The 18,559-nt window shown below is 36.4% G+C and overlaps 1 long non-coding RNA gene across 1 annotated transcript in view; it reads right to left on the bottom strand.

The window, feature by feature from the left end:
• Positions 1-209: 209 nt before the first annotated feature.
• The window catches only part of LOC129050827 (uncharacterized), a 29,111-nt gene continuing 10,761 nt past the window's right edge, over positions 210-18,559 (bottom strand). The window contains exon 4 of the long non-coding RNA XR_008514654.1: positions 210-504. This is a non-coding gene — a long non-coding RNA (uncharacterized LOC129050827). The remainder of the gene's footprint in view (positions 505-18,559) is intronic.

The raw sequence follows: 18,559 nt of genomic DNA, 5'->3' as shown, positions 1-18,559 counted from the left end.
AACACAAGCCATTTTGAACAAAAAGTAATGCAACACATTCCTATGGTTCATTACAAATATATAACCTTCTGAAATAAACATTTCAGGTTCAGCTTCAATAATTTATTTTAATATCTACTATGTCCTGGGTATCCTATAAGTGTGTGTGTGACAGAGAGAGAGACAATTTCCAGTACTTTATGAAAAACATTATCACCACGTCTTTCTTTCAGCAGTACATTCTAGTCATTTATTAATTCATATTATTATTTTAAAATATTTACAGCATAATTTAAATGGATTCATTATTAGGAAATGTTTGGAAATGTCACCCATCTTTAATTTGTGAGACATCTCATGGTTTTCACAAACCTTTTGAATCTTTATTTGCTCTTCATCCTTATTTGGTAAGCTAAGACTTCAAATTCTTTCTCTCCCTCTTCCCTTCATGTGAACTCTTCTTGCCTTAATGTTGAGATGCCAGGAATTCACGGGATTAAAATGGTAGCGCTTCCTCTAAGAAATCTGCATTATCAAAGGTTTCAGATTATTACATTCTAAACACGAAGCCCTGTTGGTAGAAGTGTTAATGTCTAATCTTTGGCATTTTAAACTCCCGTTTATAATAAACTGTACAGTTTACAAAGCACTTTTCTTTTGGAAGAACACAAGGTTTAGAGTTATCATTTAGGGTTCTGACACAAACTCTGCCACTTCACAATCTAAGTGAACACTGGTAACCTGCTTAATATTTCCGAGCCTCAGTTTCTTACCTAAAAAAAAAAAAGAAATAAGTGGAAACGATAATACCTATTGTATATCTTTGTTTTGAAGATGTAGTAATATATTTTAAAAGAATGTTAAACCATAAGAAACAATGTAAACAATGGTAATAATTTTTATTACTATCATTGTAATGGTTATCTATTAATATATAACAAACATCTTGGAACTTAGTGGCTTAACACAATGAACATATGATCTCATAGCTTCTGTGGATTAGGAATCTGGGTGTGGTTTAGCTGAGTCCACCAGTGGAGGTGTGTTAGATGGGCTACAATCAAAATGTCTGGCTGGGCTACAGTTATCTCAGGGCTTTACTGGGACACATACACTTCCAAGCTTGTGTATATTATTGTTGACAGTATTCAGTTCCTCAAGGGCAATTACAGTGAGGCCTCACTTCCTGGTTAGCTGTAAACTCCCGGGATACCCTCAGCTCCTCATCATGTGGAACTCTCCATATGGAAGTTTACGACATGGCAGCTGGCTTCCCTCAGAGCAAGCAAGCAAGAGTGGATGCCCAGGAAAAAAAGCCACAGTCTCTTGGTAACTTAATTTCAGAAGTGACATTCCATCATTTTTTTTTGGTATTCTATTTATTAGAAGCAATTCATTAGGTCCAATCCATATTCAAGTGAACAGCATGCACCACGTTGTGAATTCTGAGAACTGGAAGTCACTGGGGCCATATTAGAAGCTGCCTGCCATAATCGTTATCTAGTTCTTAAAATTGCCCCTCACCAAAATTCTAGCCACTGAGTCAAGGCATTTTGCTTTAAAAGGAATCTTGGATAGTTAGCTGAAGGCAAAATGGACACTCAGGTCCAGTTTTAAGGGTCCATTTCCATGTGCATTTAAATTTATATTTCATGATTAAAGTACAAGGAACACATTATAAATTTTCTTACAGGAAACTCTTATCTAGGGGTCTCGGTAATGGAATATGCCAAGCTATGAAGTTTTGCAAAACACTTGGTTGCAGGGGAAAAACAGATTAGTGCTCTCTTAACTATGACTAAACCAGTGGGTACAGCATGCAATCACCATTTCCAAAACAATTATTTTGAATTTAATAGCTCTTCAACTCTTTCTGGTGCTGCAACAAGACTACTGATTTAATGGTGCACCAAGCTGCTACAAACCAGAGGTTAAAACCCGTGGTTAAATGACTCTGGTGAGTGGTATTGAAAGCTATCATCACGTGGACAGTTCTCAGACTCCAGGAAGGGGGAAAGAGGAGGGTGGTATGAGGAAGGGGGTAAAGAGGAAAACAGAACAAAACAGGAAAAGCCAACAGGCAGCTGAGGCTTTCAAAAGCACTCAGATACTGCCAATTTATTTTTCTTTTTTTTTTTTGTCATTCCAAATGTTAAATTGAGGTGATTATAAACCTCGTTTGTTTCTTTTTGCTTTCAGTTAAAAAGTGAAAATTAAAAGACAGCGGGGATAAAGTGCGGAGAGAGCTTTTGACAGCTGAAGGATGGAAAGCCCATTACCCATAATCGTAATAATACAAACCCTCCGGACAATGCTGGGGGAGGGAACCTCTCACAGGAGAGGCGCTGGAAATGACCCAGGCCTGGCAGGCCCTGAGGCCATCGCAGGAATGAGATTGCAAACCCCAGGGAGAAGCATTGAAGGCTGCCAACAGCACTCTGCCATGACAATGGAAAGCGGGAGAATTGATGGTGAACTGATTGGCAGTGGGTGGGAAAATGAAGAAATAGGCTGCCTGCCTGGAAGGCCAGAGACCTGGTAGGAGAGAGGTCTGAACAGCCGATAGACGTACCAAAAAAAAAAAAAAAACCTGGATGCCAGAGGAAAATATATATATAATCAGAAATCAGTTAAAAGAGTGAATTGTAACTTTAAATCCAGGGAATGAAATATAGAAATGGAAAATAAATAGATTAACGAATACTTCTTCGTGTAGTACAAATAGAGCTAATGTTGTCCAAATAAGCATAGAGAATAAGCATAGCTGCACTGTTATGTTTTTGTTAGAAATTTTATTAACCACACAATCCATAGTTATTATTGTTGCTTTAAACAGTCACTTAGCTTTTAAATAAAGTGTGAAGACATTTAAAAAATACTTTCCCAAATAAAAAAAATAAAATGCAGAAGTCATAATGTAATCATTCAGTGAATTTTCAAAGGAAATGCACCTTTTAATCAGCACTCCAATTTAACTAAAAGACAATTACCTGCCTTCAGACGGTTCATGTCACCTCCATTTATTATCCATTCCACTGTCACCAACGATAATCACTGTACTGATTTCTAGTGTCATAGATAAATGTGTGTGTTTGAACTTTATGTAAGTGAAACCTATGATATGCTCTTTTGTCTGGTCTATTTTGCTCAACATTGTTTCGAAATTTGTATATATTGTGTGTCACAGACTTTTGATTATCATTGCTGTATAGCAATTCAGTGCGTGAATGTATCACAAACTAATGATACACTTCACTTTTGAAGGTATGTTATTAGTGTTTAGGTTAGGCCTGTTCTTTTTATTTCTGTTGTTAATGTTTCAGTACTTTGTTTTTTCTGCCATTTATTTTGGCTTTAACCCTATGGCTGCATTTAAAAGTCCTATAAGATGGAAATGTTTACCTTTGGTAGATATTGCCAAATGCCCTTCTAAAGTAGTTATACCAGTTATATATACAGCTACCCACTCCGCCTCCTGAAAGCAGTGCATAAGAGTTTCTGTTGCTCCATATATTTTCTAGCATGTGGTATGTTTTGTCTTTAGCATGATAGCTATTATATTATAGTAGGTATGCAGGGATACTACTGTATCAGCAGCTGTATATTTTTTCTTTTCCTACTTCTTGAACCCCCAGCCTCATACCTCTACTGAGCTATTAAGCCACCTCGTGACAACCTCATGACAATCTGATAAGATAAGATGACGCAGGCGGGGTGGAACAGAGATGTTTACCTGTCCAAAGAAGGACCACATGGAACAAGCCGGAGCGCTTGAACTGATCTGGGACAATGCCAAGAATGTCCTGCTCCACTAAAATGTTGACACCAATGACAGCAACTCCTTAATTCCCCTCTAGACCCACATAGATGTTGAGTTTTTACTTAAATATTAACTATTAACAAATACTAGTTCAATCATAGGATGGAGACAAATAAAAACCCCATAGACACATAGTAGAAAACAGAACTGAAAATCAGCTGTGGTTTAAAAGGTGGAGTAATATTTGGCAAATCACTGGACTTCCCTGAGCCCCGAATTTCTAAACTATGAAAGCAACAGATAGTTCTATATTATGTGCAGTATGTTCTTCAGTACTGTAAATTCTTCTCTTTATGAAATATATCAAAGACTATTTACCATCCAGAGGACATAAATTCAGCTTATTTTTTTATTTCCTAGGTTTTAACTTCAATTGACCATTGGAATTAGAATAACTATATTGTCAATAACATCACAATTCAGGAACACCTAGAATTTCAGATTTACATTTCTCAAATTAAAGGCAAATTTTTAAAAGTCTAAATATTTTGCATTACTACAAGGAAAATTTCAAGCCTTATATTCAAAATATAAAGGGAACGATTCTAAAGAGGAAAAAAAATCCTGTAACACTTCTTGATTATTATTAAAGTATCCTGCAAAATCTCGATATGATATAGCAATTGTGGTCAAATATTCGTCAAATATGTGTTCATTAATCCTCAGTAGAAACAGAAAAATTTAAGATTCTCTTTCAGCATTGCCCAGTTTGCTTTCCAGATCCATTTCAGATACACATGTAGGCATATTTGAAACTTGCTTACATAGTGTGGATATTGTATATTCATATTTCCTCAATTGTGAAAAACAAATGAATAGATTTGTGCCGAAAAAAAAAAAACACAGTTTGGTTTCTAATCTGTGGGGGTCTTACTGGATGCATCAGAAAAAGCAGAGGTAACAAAGTAGAATCTCCAAGAGGAGGAAAAAGGATTATCCTTAAGCCAAAGTCAGAGAAGGGATGGATAAGGCAGAGATACTAAGTGTTGCTAGCAAGAAAACACCACCTCCATAGATAGTTCATATATATGGCCTTTCATCTTCAATAAGTCAGAAAGCCATGAGATTTTTTACCTTTATGGCTTGAAAGTGAACATTAATTTGAATGGGAAGGTGATAAACATATAAGTAAAAATCAAGATCTAGCATTAACAGATTGTTACAAGGTCCTGAATAACTCATAAATTAATTGAAGGAATGGGTGTGTTTCTTGAAAGAGTCAACATCAGAGAGACATGTGCCTCTCTGTCAAACACTTAAAGCAGGAATAAACACAAAGGGATAGAAGATGCTCATGGAGTGGTCCTGGCCAAGGTATATTATGAGTTCTTTGATCTCTCTAGGCTGAAAATAAAATGGTAGAAAGCTGACAACGATTTTTTTTTTCAACATAGTGCTTCACATTGTTTCCTGTCAAAATTGCTATATTTATTTCTGTTATCTATTAAAAATTAAACATCTATAATAGAAGAATATACAATGATCAGAAAGATGTCCATAATATATTGATAAGTTTATGTGTGTATGTATTTGTGTGTGTGTTTGTGTGTGTATGCTTACAGTTGACTTCTGGGCAACTCAGGTTTGAACTGTGTTTTGAACTCAGGTTTGAACTGCATGTGTGAGTCCACTTACATGCAGACTTTCTCCTCCCTCTTGCCACCCGTAAGACAGCAAAAAAAAAAAAAAAAAAAAAAACAAAACAAAACAAAACAAAAACCTGCCTTTTCTTCCTACTTGGCCTACTCAATGTGAAGACAATAAGGATGAAGACTTATGATTATCTATTTCCACTAAAAGAATAGTAAATATATTTTCTCTTACTTTTGATTTCCTTAATAACATTTTATATTCTCCAGCTTATTATAAAAATACAGTACATAATACATATGACATACAAAATATTTGTTAATTGACTGTTATTGGTAAGGGTTCTGGTCAATGGTAGGCTATTAATAGTTAAGTTTTGGGGGAGTCAAAAATCATACATAGATTTTCAACTGCATGGGGGATTGGTGCCCCTAACTTCTGTGTTGTTCAAGAGTGAAATGTATAATGATGGGGAAGATGTCCATAATATATTGTTAAGCTTAAGTGTGTGTGTGGAGAGGGAGAGAGAGGGAGAGAGAGGGGGAGGGGGGGGGAGGGGGGGAGGGGGAGAGGGGGAGAGGGGGAGAGGGGGAGAGGGGGAGAGGGGGAGAGGGGGAGAGGGGGAGAGGGGGAGAGGGGGAGAGAGGGAGAGAGAGAGAGAGAGAGAGAGAGAGAGAGAGAGAGAGAGAGAGACTGAGACTATTATCTATCCCAACCCAAACTGGTAAAATATGGAATAGGTTTTATCTACCTTTTCTAAAGTGCTAACTGGACATGTACAACTTTTTTAATAAGAAAAAAATACTTAATGAATTGCCCAAGTTACATAATGTTAATAAATATTTAATTTCATTTTAAAATTATTAACTTACTCTTCTGAATTAGCCAATGGCCACTCAACAAAATAGTCAGTCCACTGGTTTATGCTTTGGGTGCCCCCGAATCATTCATCCATCATTAGTGGGGAACTTGAGAATCTGTGACAAAGCTTAGAATTCCCAGGTGTATTAATATTAATGCAATAGTAACAAGGAGTATATATCAACAACAACAACATACATTAGGAGTTGACTGCATCTAAAACATTATGCCACATGGTTTACAAATAATGATACCTTTTACTGTCACAGCAGTCCTATTAGGTTTGCACAATTATTTCCTCTTATTTTTGAGATGAGGAAACTAAGACCAAAGGGCTTATGAATCTTGCACAAGGACTTACAATAAGTGGTGGAACCCCAAACAGTCTGATACAAATATGTTCTTTAAAACGATGCCATGCTTCCTCAGAAAAGATTCTGCTTCTGTAACCCACATAACAAGGTAATGAGGACCACAAATGGCATCCCAGCTGTGTCTAATATACACCTGGGAGAGCAGTGTCACCTGAATCCATTTCACATCCCACAAAAGGAAACAAAGTTTTGCCAATTATCTGGTTAATCCTGTTAATTTCAGTGAAGCAATGAGGCTTCAAGATAAATTTGATTTGATCTGAAACTTTGATATGGCTGCCTGCAACGACTGAAAAAAACTGGATAATCAAGAAATCTTCACGAGCTCTGCTTAGCCACATCCAACTATGTATCAGTAAATTTCCTCTCAATCTGGTGTAAAATTTGAAATTTCATCTTAAATATTGTATATGCTTGTTATATGTTATTTTGGATCATACATAGATTGCTACTTAACAATTTTCAAAGATTGTGTGGTGTTTATTTGAGCATATGGTAAAATTGGAGCTTCAGGTATTAGAGAAACAGGTTAGAATGTGAGGGAGGTAGGAGGAGGAAGGTCAGAGGCCTGGAAAGTGAGTTGTTTCTCTTGTAATTCAGCACCTCTCTTCTCTCAATCTAGAGAGACCTTAAATGATGTGTATCTATTTATTTTAAAGACCACTTCGGGAGAGGCTGTTAACTGTCACCAGATAAATTTCACATGATCATTCTTACACCCATTTATTTCCCATGCCTTCTGAAATAGAAAAGAAAGCTTCACGTTGTCATTCTCTATATTAGATATTAATTCCTAGATGAGTTTGATTTTTTTTGCAGTTGAATAGTGATAAAATGAAGCTATTTTGAAGCACATTAAATCTGCAAATTTGAACACTTTGATGCCAATGTTCATTTTATTGCAAGGTATCCTATTTTCACCTTCATAAAACTGAATGCTTGTATGTACCATATAATTAAATTTAGCCATACCAAAAACTCAAGTCTATGAACTTATTAACTCTTGACCGCATCACTGCTTAGAAACTTTGATAAAATTTACTGCAATTTCCTTAATCTCTGATGTAGCTCAATCCTGAAGTTTAGGAAATTACAAAGCCTTGCTTTCTTATTTCTGTGGCCCCTATCACAATCGCACAGTGCTATTCTGGCAAAGACGTCCACAATTAGCAAGGAATTCTTTTCTTCTGAGATACCGGGCTCCCCTCAATGTTGGCTCTAATATCTGCCCACAGGAACAGAATTGTTCTTCTAAGGGAAGTAGAAATTAGTTGTTGTTCATCAAGATGGAGACTTATAAAATACATTCTGGCTGGTCACCAGAAAATAGAAATTTTGCAAATCTTAGCGAGTTTGGTGCTGCTAAAGGTGGCATTTGCAATCTGTTCTTTCAGCAGGATTTTATTCAGATCAGTTATACAGGAAACCTAGAGTATATAATAAGAAAAAGGACAGAGAAGAACAGATTCCCTGGAATAGAAACTCACAAAGAACCAAATATGAACATTTTAAAGGAGAGATGTGCTTTTCAAGGGAGAGGGCCACAGGCACATCTAATCTGTTACACTAATTGCTGATATATATGTAAGTATCAGCAATTAGTGTAACAGATATTTATGTGTGACATATATATATGTATCAGCAATCAGTACATATATTAGTATATATGATATATATCAGCAATTAGTATAACAGATATTTTATGTATACACACACACATACACACACACATACACATATATTGCTTTCTATAGTGTTGCCAAGTACAAACTTATCGTCTTTTTTGCCTTATTTCCATTCACTACCAACCACATGTCTATTCTCTGATCAAAATAGATGGCAAGTATTTTCCAAAAAAACACATTTTTACCCTTCTGGTTTCTTATCCATTCTGTTTTATATGTTCAGACCACCAATCATCTACTCACTGGTTAAGTACAATCCAGAAGTTAAATCTGTGACATCGTTTCAGCCATGAATCTTCTCTGCTCTCTGTCCTGGTCCATTTTCTCAAAACTATTGTCTACACAAGCTATCTTCATCTGCTTATATCCCTCTCACTCTTCAGCCCATTCTGATTCAGTTTTGGTTATACTATTCCACTGAAGCTGTACTCATCAAAGTCATTCATGCCTTCCACACTGGCGAAAGAATGGCTTTCTCTGTTCTCATCATAATGGACTTTTCATTAGCTCTCAAAAAAATAAGGTAGTCTTTTCAATTTGAAATATTCTATTTGGACTGAAACATACCACTCTGCTGATGGTTTTTTTTTTTAATTTTATGGTTTTTCCCCCATTATTTTCCTGTGATGTCTTCCCCTCAATCTCAAATCTGTAAATTGTGGTTGCTGTAAATTGGATTTCCTCAGGGTTTGGTCATAGTCACTTTATTATACTCCTGCCACCACCTGCTCCCAATAAAGTTATTACTAGTTTGGTGCAAAAGTAATTGCATTTCTTGCCAATTGAAAGTAATGGCAAAACAGCAATTACTTTTACACCAACCTAACAGTTCCCAAGGAATTAATCACTATTCTTATACTAATCACTACTAGATTTATACATTTAGGCAAGAATTCTTGGTGATATTTTTATATCTAAACTTTCTATAGCCCTGGAATCATCCCATATGTATCTCAAACACAACTTTCCAGAATTTATCTTTTGATTTGCACTACTGTGACCCGCCTTCTATAATCTCAGTTTTCCATGCAGAATATCAATGGAGACATTAAAGTTCCTCCCTTTCTTTCAAACACTCCATATGATACATGAGCAAGTTTCAGAAACTTTCATACAAGTGATCTCAAATCTGTACAGTTCTGTTGACTACCATGTTAATTTAGTGTGCCATGTGTGTAGATATGTGTACACAATTATACATCTGAACAGTTGAAGTTGTGTTCTGAATGGTATACCCTAAATTTTACTTAGTAAAGTTGCACCTTTCTGTACACAAGTGTGATATTTTTAACTTGTAAAAATTAGATTACACTCATTGTATGATTCTATTTCATTGAAATCCAAATGAAACAAAACTAGTAATAAGAAAAATCAGAATTGTGGTTGCTATGAGGGAGATGGAAGTTAGCGGACAAGGGGAAAATTGACTGGAAACAAGTCCAAGGGAATGTTCTGGAAGGGTTAACTTTCTAATCATACAATGAGTGTAATCTATATTTTGTTTTAGATAGTGGTACCAATAGTTTACAACCTCCAAAACTAATCTAGCTGGATGCTGAAGATCTGACCACTTTATATTAATTTTATATCAAAACAAAGTGAGGCATACTTTAAAGGTTTTAGTAACTACCCCCAAAATAGTGAAACAAAATGTTTGCCCATCAAAAGGCTCTGAATGAGCCTGCCTAGGCCTCTAAACTCATCCCGCCTCACTATTCTTTGCTTATGCTGCTCACACTATACCCATTCTTGTTCCAGTTTCTTTAACATGTGAAGCTCTTTTCTCCACCTGGATGATCTCCACCACTACCATGAACCATGCCCCCCTTCATCTGGCTACTCGCTGTGTCTTAATGTTAATGTTTATCACTGTGCTTCCAAAAATTCATTCTCTCTTTTATGATCTATATTAGTCTTTTAAACTTCTTTTTAAATACCACAATTTGCAATTGTTTGATTCATTTTTCTTTGCTTGCTTCTTGATCTGTCTCCTTCATCACAGCATAAGGTCTTAAGAGCAAAGCCTGAATATCTCCTGGTCAGTACTGTATCCTTGGTTAGCGTAACACATTTGACCCCTGAGCAACACAGTTTGCTCACCTGTGTTGCTCAGAGGAACACAGAAGACATATATACTTGTTTATAGAAGTTACACATATTTATAAATTTATTCATATGTTTTGAGGTTCAGTGAAAAAAGGGGATATTAGAGAAAGTTCTAAAAGGCAGCTAGACTTCGTTTGGCAAAATGAGAAGGACATTCTAGGCAATGGGAATGAGTGAGGCAAAAACATAAAAGCATGAAATAATTGCATGCATAGTGTAATTGGCTGTTGAAAATGATCCTGTATGAAGTAAGAGTGGAAAATAAGTAAAAGAAAAACCCTTGTAAAGATAGTTTTTTATTAAAATGGATTTTAATAGATGTTGATGTCTACATTTTCTTTTGTTGTTATTGATGTTGATGTATCTCTCTCTAGTGTGTCAGTTAAACAAATTCTCCAAGCTTTATTTTCTCTGCAAATAAAAACAGTAGGTCTTTATTTTAATCTTTAAGCACAGAACTTTGTGGGACAGTCTTCCTGAAAATGGATAAAGACTGATGAGCCAGGATTTTTTCTGTAATTATCATACAAAAGAAAATTATTCAGCCAATATTTATCTGACCCTATTAACATGTTATGAGAGAACATGTTCCTATCATATGCTAAAGTTTTGGTAGATGAATCAGAAGCATTATGCAGCCATAAAAAGATAAGAAACATGTACAGCCTGAGAGTTAAATAGAAAACAAAAATAATTGACCACATAGAAACTCTCTGAAGCTAACTCAAGAAATAACCTTTCACAACAGCATAGAGAAGCAAATTACCACATGGTTTTGACACAACAGGCCAGGAAAGGAAAATACAATGTTTCTGAAGTCTGACTATCTTCACCTTATGAAATGTTGTAATCTGAGTCTTCAAAGAGTGAAGCGTCATCTTTATGCTGAAGACAAAAAGCTGTTTTAGGGCTCTGAAGTCACACAGGGCACTAACTCATCTATGTTGTCAGACAAACAGCTGTTATCCGTTATCTGTGGAAAGGCAACAACTGATGTTTTCTGACATGGTGTTATGTTTACATAACATGGAGTAATGAGCGTTCCATGTTGAGAATGAAACCATGTCAAGGGGGCACTAAAGTGACACTACTGGTCTTATAGAATCACAGAATCTTGGAACCGGAAAAGTTATTGGGCTATTAAGCAAAAGAATTCAACAGATCCTGGACTCAAACTTAAATGTGCAGTTGCAATTTTATTGGTTTCAGAGCATCTCACTTTAAGGGGTAAACTAAAATATCACAGTGATGTCCTTAACAGGAATATTTGCATCACTGGAGGAAATGTTGGGGAAAAAACTGCAATGGAACAGTCAAAGTCAATGAATAGTAGAGGAGTGGAAATCTGAGAATACAGACTACATGGTAAGTAGACTCAGCTCTTATAGTTTAAAAAAAAAAACTACCATTATTGTTATTGGAGATAGATAATCTATGTCAATATTTATATATTATTCAGGTTTTTTTTTTCAATATTTTATAGAAATACTGACTTTGGTTCAATAGAAAGAAGAATGACAGCTGGGCACGGTGGCTCACGCCTGTAGTCCCAGCATTGGGAGGCCAATGACGGTGGATCACCTCAGATCAGAAGTTCGAGACCAGCCTAGTCAACATGGTGAAATCCCGTCTCTATTAAAAATACAAAAATTACCCGGACATGGTGGCGAGCACCTGCAATCCCAGCTACTCGGTAGGCTGAGGCAGGAGAATTGCTCAAACCCTGGAGGCGGAGGTTGCAGTAAGCTGAGATTGCACCACTGCACTCCAGCCTGGGCAACAGGGCAAGACTCCATCTGAAAAAAAAGAAAAAGAAAGAAAGAAAGAATGCCGTAAGTCAGAACTGCCCAGAAAAGGTGTGTGTTTCATGGGGATGTACTAACTCGCATGTCCCTGGGTCAAACATGCAACAAAATTAGTATTTCAAATGGGGCTTACCATCAGATCGGATGTGTTATCAGTGATATTCATAACTCGGGGGATAGGAAGAGTTAGATAAATATACAGATTTAGATAAATATAGTTGGAAAGCTATTTATCTTTAATTATAAAATTGTGATTTAGAAAGTTTAAAATGGGCATACCAGAGGCAAATGTAGGCTTTTAAGAGCCATTTTTAAAATTATGTTTTAGTTTATTTTGAAACTGACTTTTTTTTTTTTGAGATGGAGTCTCGCTCTGTCGCCCAGGCTGGAGGGCAGTGGCGCAATCTCAGCTCACTGCAAGCTCCACTTCCTGCGTTCATGCCATTCTCCTGCCTCAGCCTCCTGAACAGCTGGGACTACAGATGCCCGTCACCACGCCCGGTTAATTTTTTTGTATTTTTAGTAGAGACAGGGTTTCACCATGTTAGCCAGGATGGTCTCGATCTCCTGACCTCGTGATCCACCCGCCTCGGCCTCCCAAAGTGCTGGGATTACAGGCGTGAGCCACTGCGCCCAGCCTGAAACAGACTTTTCTATTAATTTTATTATTCCAGAAAAATAAACCAGTTCAAATTCAATGGGGAATAATCAAAGTTTATAACCAGAAATATGAATAGTTGATCCGGCTATTCAAATATCAGCCTAATTATTCACATTTTTTAATCTAAACTTTCAGATTGAAAGACCATAATTTTACTTTCATCTTGTAGGCATTTAGAGACTTAGAGGGGCTCAAGGAGAAAGGTCAAAGTGCTATTATTAGACAATTCAGACCAATGAGTGCCGGGCATTTGCACAACTCTAAACTAGGTGACTGAAAAATGTTCTCTTTAATGATTCTTTCTTTCCATTCCCTACTATTTTGCATGCTTTCAATTTCTCAGTTTCTAGCACCATCACTCCATTTCCAAGCTCCTGGGCATGCTATATTTTGCTTAAAATTGTTGAGGTATTTTCTTTCACCTGCCATCTGAGAGTAGGGGGATGTTCAGAAACCAAGATCTTTAGTGATTTTATTTTTGCTTCCATTTTCAACCACATTTACTGTCATCCTCTCACTTACACTTCTGAATATCTTCTCAAATTGTCTTCATAGAATCTGCTAAATAAGTAGGAGGCTATAGTTTTCCATCTAAGCCTCTGCACTCTCTTGAACTAGAATAAGCCGTTGACCCAAATTAAACAAATCTGATTCTCTTTCAGAAATTTGAAATTGAAACTGAGGAATGCTATTTTTTTCTGGGGGTATGTTTATCTCGAGGGACCTCCTAAGACTTACAGGCTATTTTTCTGCAAAGAGAATCAGAGAAAGCACTCAGAAAAAGGAGAAAAATGAAACAGATCAACACAGACCAGAAAATAGGAAAAAAAATGTAGTGAGATAAAAAGATGAAGTGGGCAAGAGAAGAACACAAGGACAAAACCAGAGATAAAGAGAGGGATAGTCTTAATCCCTGACCAATCTGACAGTCTGTTTCCAGACTATAGGAGGTTTGCCTTTGTGCACTGGCAAAATTTCCACAGAACGATTCCCTTCTATTTCCAATAATTATCACTTGCTGTCACAGCTTATTTGAATGAATTTGAGTTGCTTTAGGGCCAAAAAATTCTCTGAATAAGACAATTCTTTCCAAAGCCATTCTGTGTGCTAGAATGCACCTTGCCCTACAATTCATTTGCCTTAGTCTTTCAGCCTTCAAATCTCCTTCTCTATGTAGCCCTTCACAAACTTTTTTGGCCATATTTATCTCTCCTCCATGCTTCCGTAGCATGTTCTTTTGCTATGTTTTCCTGCTCTTTAGAATTTATTTATTGTTAGTGGAATATACTTGATAGATATTTCAGGTAATATCTCATATGTATTGAAAAGTACATTGTATTTTTTGGTTTAGAAACTAATGATATATGATTCCATATGGTTCATAATTTGTTTATAAGTAAAAATATATAGATATATTTATACACATTTATGTATAAATATTTGTATGTATATATGAGTAAATTCTGTTGAGTCATTTACATTTTCTACGTCTTATTTTTGTTCTGCCTAACCTATTGAATTTTTAAGGTGGTATGTTAGAAAGAAATATATTTTTTTCTTCTTAGAATTGTTTGATTTGTTGTTGTTGAAGTCTGTAATATTATGTCTTCATTGTGGGTTGAATTTTTATCAAGTTAAAATACCCTATCTTCTCATTTAATATCCTTTAAATTACTTTTTTATATCTGGTGCTACTATTGCTCTTAATGTTTTGTTTTGGCAGATACTGTTGAAATTCCTGTTTTAATCCCTCCCCCCCCCTTTTTTTTTTTTTTTAACATTCATAGGGTATTCACTGTATTCCAATATGTGGTAATAACGTGATTGTAGATTTATTGTAGATTGGGGTAGTTCTACCAGCCGTTTTTCCTTTTATGTGAAAAGATTCACCGTACCTTGGAATCATTTGCCCTCAGGGACACTATCTTGCTGCTCTAGTTCCAGGGCTCACATTCAATATACTGGTCACAGGAAAACTCAATGGCTCTTGCATATTTGCTACTCTATATATAACTCCTCTTTTAATAACAGAATATGTGTTATTGCCTCTAACTTTTCAATCTCTTAACTACAAGTCTAGCATTCTCCCACACAAATCCTCATACTGTACCAAGCTTCTCTAAAATCTATTTGAGACTATGATTTCTTTGCTCCCATCTGTTTCCATCTGTTTCTTTTCAGGATTCCCACCAAATTTCCAGTCAATTGATGATCTCTCTTACCTGCCTATACTGTGAAATTTTCATCTACTTGGTGCTATTTTAGTCTCACCACGTTGTAATGATGTCTTTACATGTCTCTTTCCAAATTTCTTGTATCTTGAAAGAAGGAATGATTTCACAGTCTCTAATTTTAACACCTACTGTTGTACCTGCCAACTGGAGCACTTAATAAATATCCTTTGAATTAATAAATGAATGAATATATCCTTCAAAAAAACCTGCAATATATATTGTTTATTTCTCATTTGAAACTCAACATTTCCCCAAAGATGTTGCTTTCAACTCTCCTAAAGAATGAAAGGCTCATTTGTGAGATGCTTCCCATTAAAATTTCACCTTGGAAGATTTCACTTGATGAAGAACATGCAACCTAAAAAACGTAGTTTTTATAACAGAACACCTTTCATGACCTTAGCAATCACATTGTGATTGGGTCATTATAATGCATGTAAACAAGTAGAAAAATAGCACTGTGCCAATAATAAAAGTAACTTTCACTTTTTGAAAGACCTAAGCAGCTGATCCAGCACCCCAGAGCTTGCTACAGGTATTTCCTACCGTAGTGTAAGGACCACAGAAGACTCAGTAGAACATTAAACAGATTTTTTGAAATCAAACGTGATCAAAGTGCATTTCAGTTAGGGGAGAATGAAGAGAGAAAGGGACAAGGAAGAAAATGTGCGCAGAGCATCAGCCTCTCTAATCTTGAAAAACAGAGCCCCTCTTTGGGGCTGAGCTCATATTGACTTATCACAGAAATCACAGAGCAAGGGTGAGAGAAACTCCAGAGGAAGCAGGTATCTGACAAACTTCCCTGATAACCTTTACTGCCTGGACACAAGAATTGAGCTGGGCTTTGAAAGTGAAAGGAAACCTGCCTGGCAAACAAGTTGAAACTACAGAAAAGTTTAATTACAGCCAGTGGGGTGATATTAAAAATGGGAATAATTAGGGCAGCAAGAAAAAAAAAAAAGAATCAAACCAGATGATTAAAGGAAGGCTCCAGAGGCATGGAGCTACCTGTATAGCATTCTGACAACTATTAAAAACAAATTTGATGTTTTGCCTAATTCCAGTTTACATTTTTGGTTTGCTGTGTGTGTGTGTGTGTGTGTGTGTGTGTGTGTGTGTGTGTGTGTGTGTGTTTATGTGTATGAGATCCTCTATTATCTGGTTTTTCTTTTATTTTTTTCCACTTGGCTACAGCTGGGTAGGAATGAAAGAGTGCCATGATCCAAACTGGATTTTAATGAGGACAGCTCAGTGCCTGCCAAGTCCTTGGGCGTGAAGCTGGGGAGCTGGGCCTACTGGTCCTTAAGGGTCCCTGCTCTGGAACTGAAAGCCCCTCTTTTGAGAACTTGGCAGCCCTTCCAGAGTCTCTCTCCCCTCTGCCAAGCAGATGAAAGCAGCGTCTGGCTCTGTACACGCAATGCTGAAAGTTGCCACAACTGTCAAAGGCCCAAGGAAGGAGCACTTCTTTTCCCTGACATAGACAGCTTCAAATCCAACCCAGGGACCCTCAGCTGTTGTCACCTTTCCTGAAAGATAGCAACTTTTTTATTCTTCATAAATTGCCAAGATGCCGCTTTCTACATTTAGCTTGGTAAAGACCCAAGAAGAAAACTTTGCTTTAAAAAGTCATCCTTATGAAGGGCACTGTTGCTTGCTGATGCGTCTAGAGACAAAAGCTTATGTGGGAGAGTATTAGGCAGTGAGGCTAAAGTTTCAAAAATGAGTCAGACTCTAAACTTTCTGTCTATGAATAAAAGAAATGGTTTCAATTTTCTATGGAAATGTTATGGGGGAAGCAACAAAGCTGTCTAAGCAGAACAGTAACATAAATTAATTAAAAAATACATGAGAAAAATGAAACTTGCAGGCTATGAGAGAGAGAGAGATTTGAGATGTATGTATCAGAGACAGAAGACAATAGAGATACTATTTCAACTGTAGGTAGAATGAGAAAAGCCTTGGCAGTGGGAAAAAATATACATTCTAGATTTACAAAGAAGATATAATCAACAAGACTTAGTGATTGACTTTATAGGAAAGAGTGAAAAAAGGGAGCATGAAGATGGCACACAGTTTTCAGGCTTGGTTATCTGAATGAATGGTGTTGTCAATCATAAGGACTGAAAATTAAGAGTAAGAACATTAGTTTGCTCCTTTACAATAATGGGAAAGAAATCACAAGTTTTGGAGTTATTTATAAAGATGGAATTTTAAAGATATATTAAAATTGCTGTGCAACTATTGAAACTAAGTATTTATGTACTCCTGTAGTATTTATGGGTCTATATATTTGTCTATTTGTACATGTAAAACTTTCTTGCACGTCTCCATCAGTGTGCATGCCAATCATGATTTCTATAGAGACATTAAGAACAAAATCAAACTCCATCCCATTTGACTACTACTCCTAAAGTACAAATCACCCAGATTGCGGAGGATTCCCCAACTGGAGAAGAAAACTCTATCTGTAGAAAATTGAAGCAGATGGTTCCAGTGGGCTAGTAGTTCTCAATGTTGAGTGCTTTAAACATCTTTATGTACAGTTTATGCCCCAGGCCAATGAAATGGAATTTGCAGGCATAGGACCTAAGTGACAGCATTAAATTTAATCAGCTAAGGAAAATGGAGTCTAGTTTTAGAATTACTACATAAGGTTATATCTGACACAAATTGGAAAGAGACAGCTAGGAGACAAAAATACCAAGGCCAGTCCAAAAAAGTAGAATCGCACTCAACCGAATAATAATGGACAATCAGGAAAGAAGCAGAACTTGCCTTTGAAGAGCGGTACTGCAGGAAAAAGAATTAAGAACACTGATCAAACTGGTTTGACCTGAATTGACACAGCCAAGACTCATTTCTTAGGTGAGGAATACTTGGTGGTGTCCCAGGTAAATTAAGAAGCAAAGCATGAGAAGACATCAGAGGTCAGATATCTTCCAGGAAACCTTCCTTATGTCTTATTGGCTTAATTTGTTGACCAGCATATTCTTAAGCTAACTCCCATTGTCAGGGAAATGTCAAAAGCTGATTGAATTAAGCACAAGTACTAGAGGTAATAGTAGGTGGGTACCTGCTTATTTTAATTCTATAAATCTGCATCTGCTCATGAGCATGGAATAGTTAAAAGTAAACCCCTGCATTAAAAGTAAACTAAAATTTTTCTCGGTGTTCCACATGTAGATATTTGCCACTTTTCAATCTTATTTTAATAAGGTGGCATAAACATAACTAGTTAATGTTTATTCCCACACTCATCTTTCCATAGTATCATCTTCATCTTACAGGTTAAACTCACTCATGGTGACTAAATGGCTGCAGTGCTATGCCTCTGCATGAACTTCATTTGATCTTCAAACAGAGAGCTAGTTTCTAGTTGTCCTCCCAAAAAGCAAGCAACATTCTTCCCCACAAATGTCTCAAATTTTTTCACAATCTAATGCT

This window comes from Pongo abelii, chromosome 18 (genome assembly GCF_028885655.2).
Source record: "Pongo abelii isolate AG06213 chromosome 18, NHGRI_mPonAbe1-v2.0_pri, whole genome shotgun sequence".
Lineage (NCBI taxonomy): Eukaryota > Metazoa > Chordata > Mammalia > Primates > Hominidae > Pongo > Pongo abelii.
Note: the sequence above shows the minus strand (reverse complement) of the source record. Positions and strands in the feature narration are given on the sequence as shown.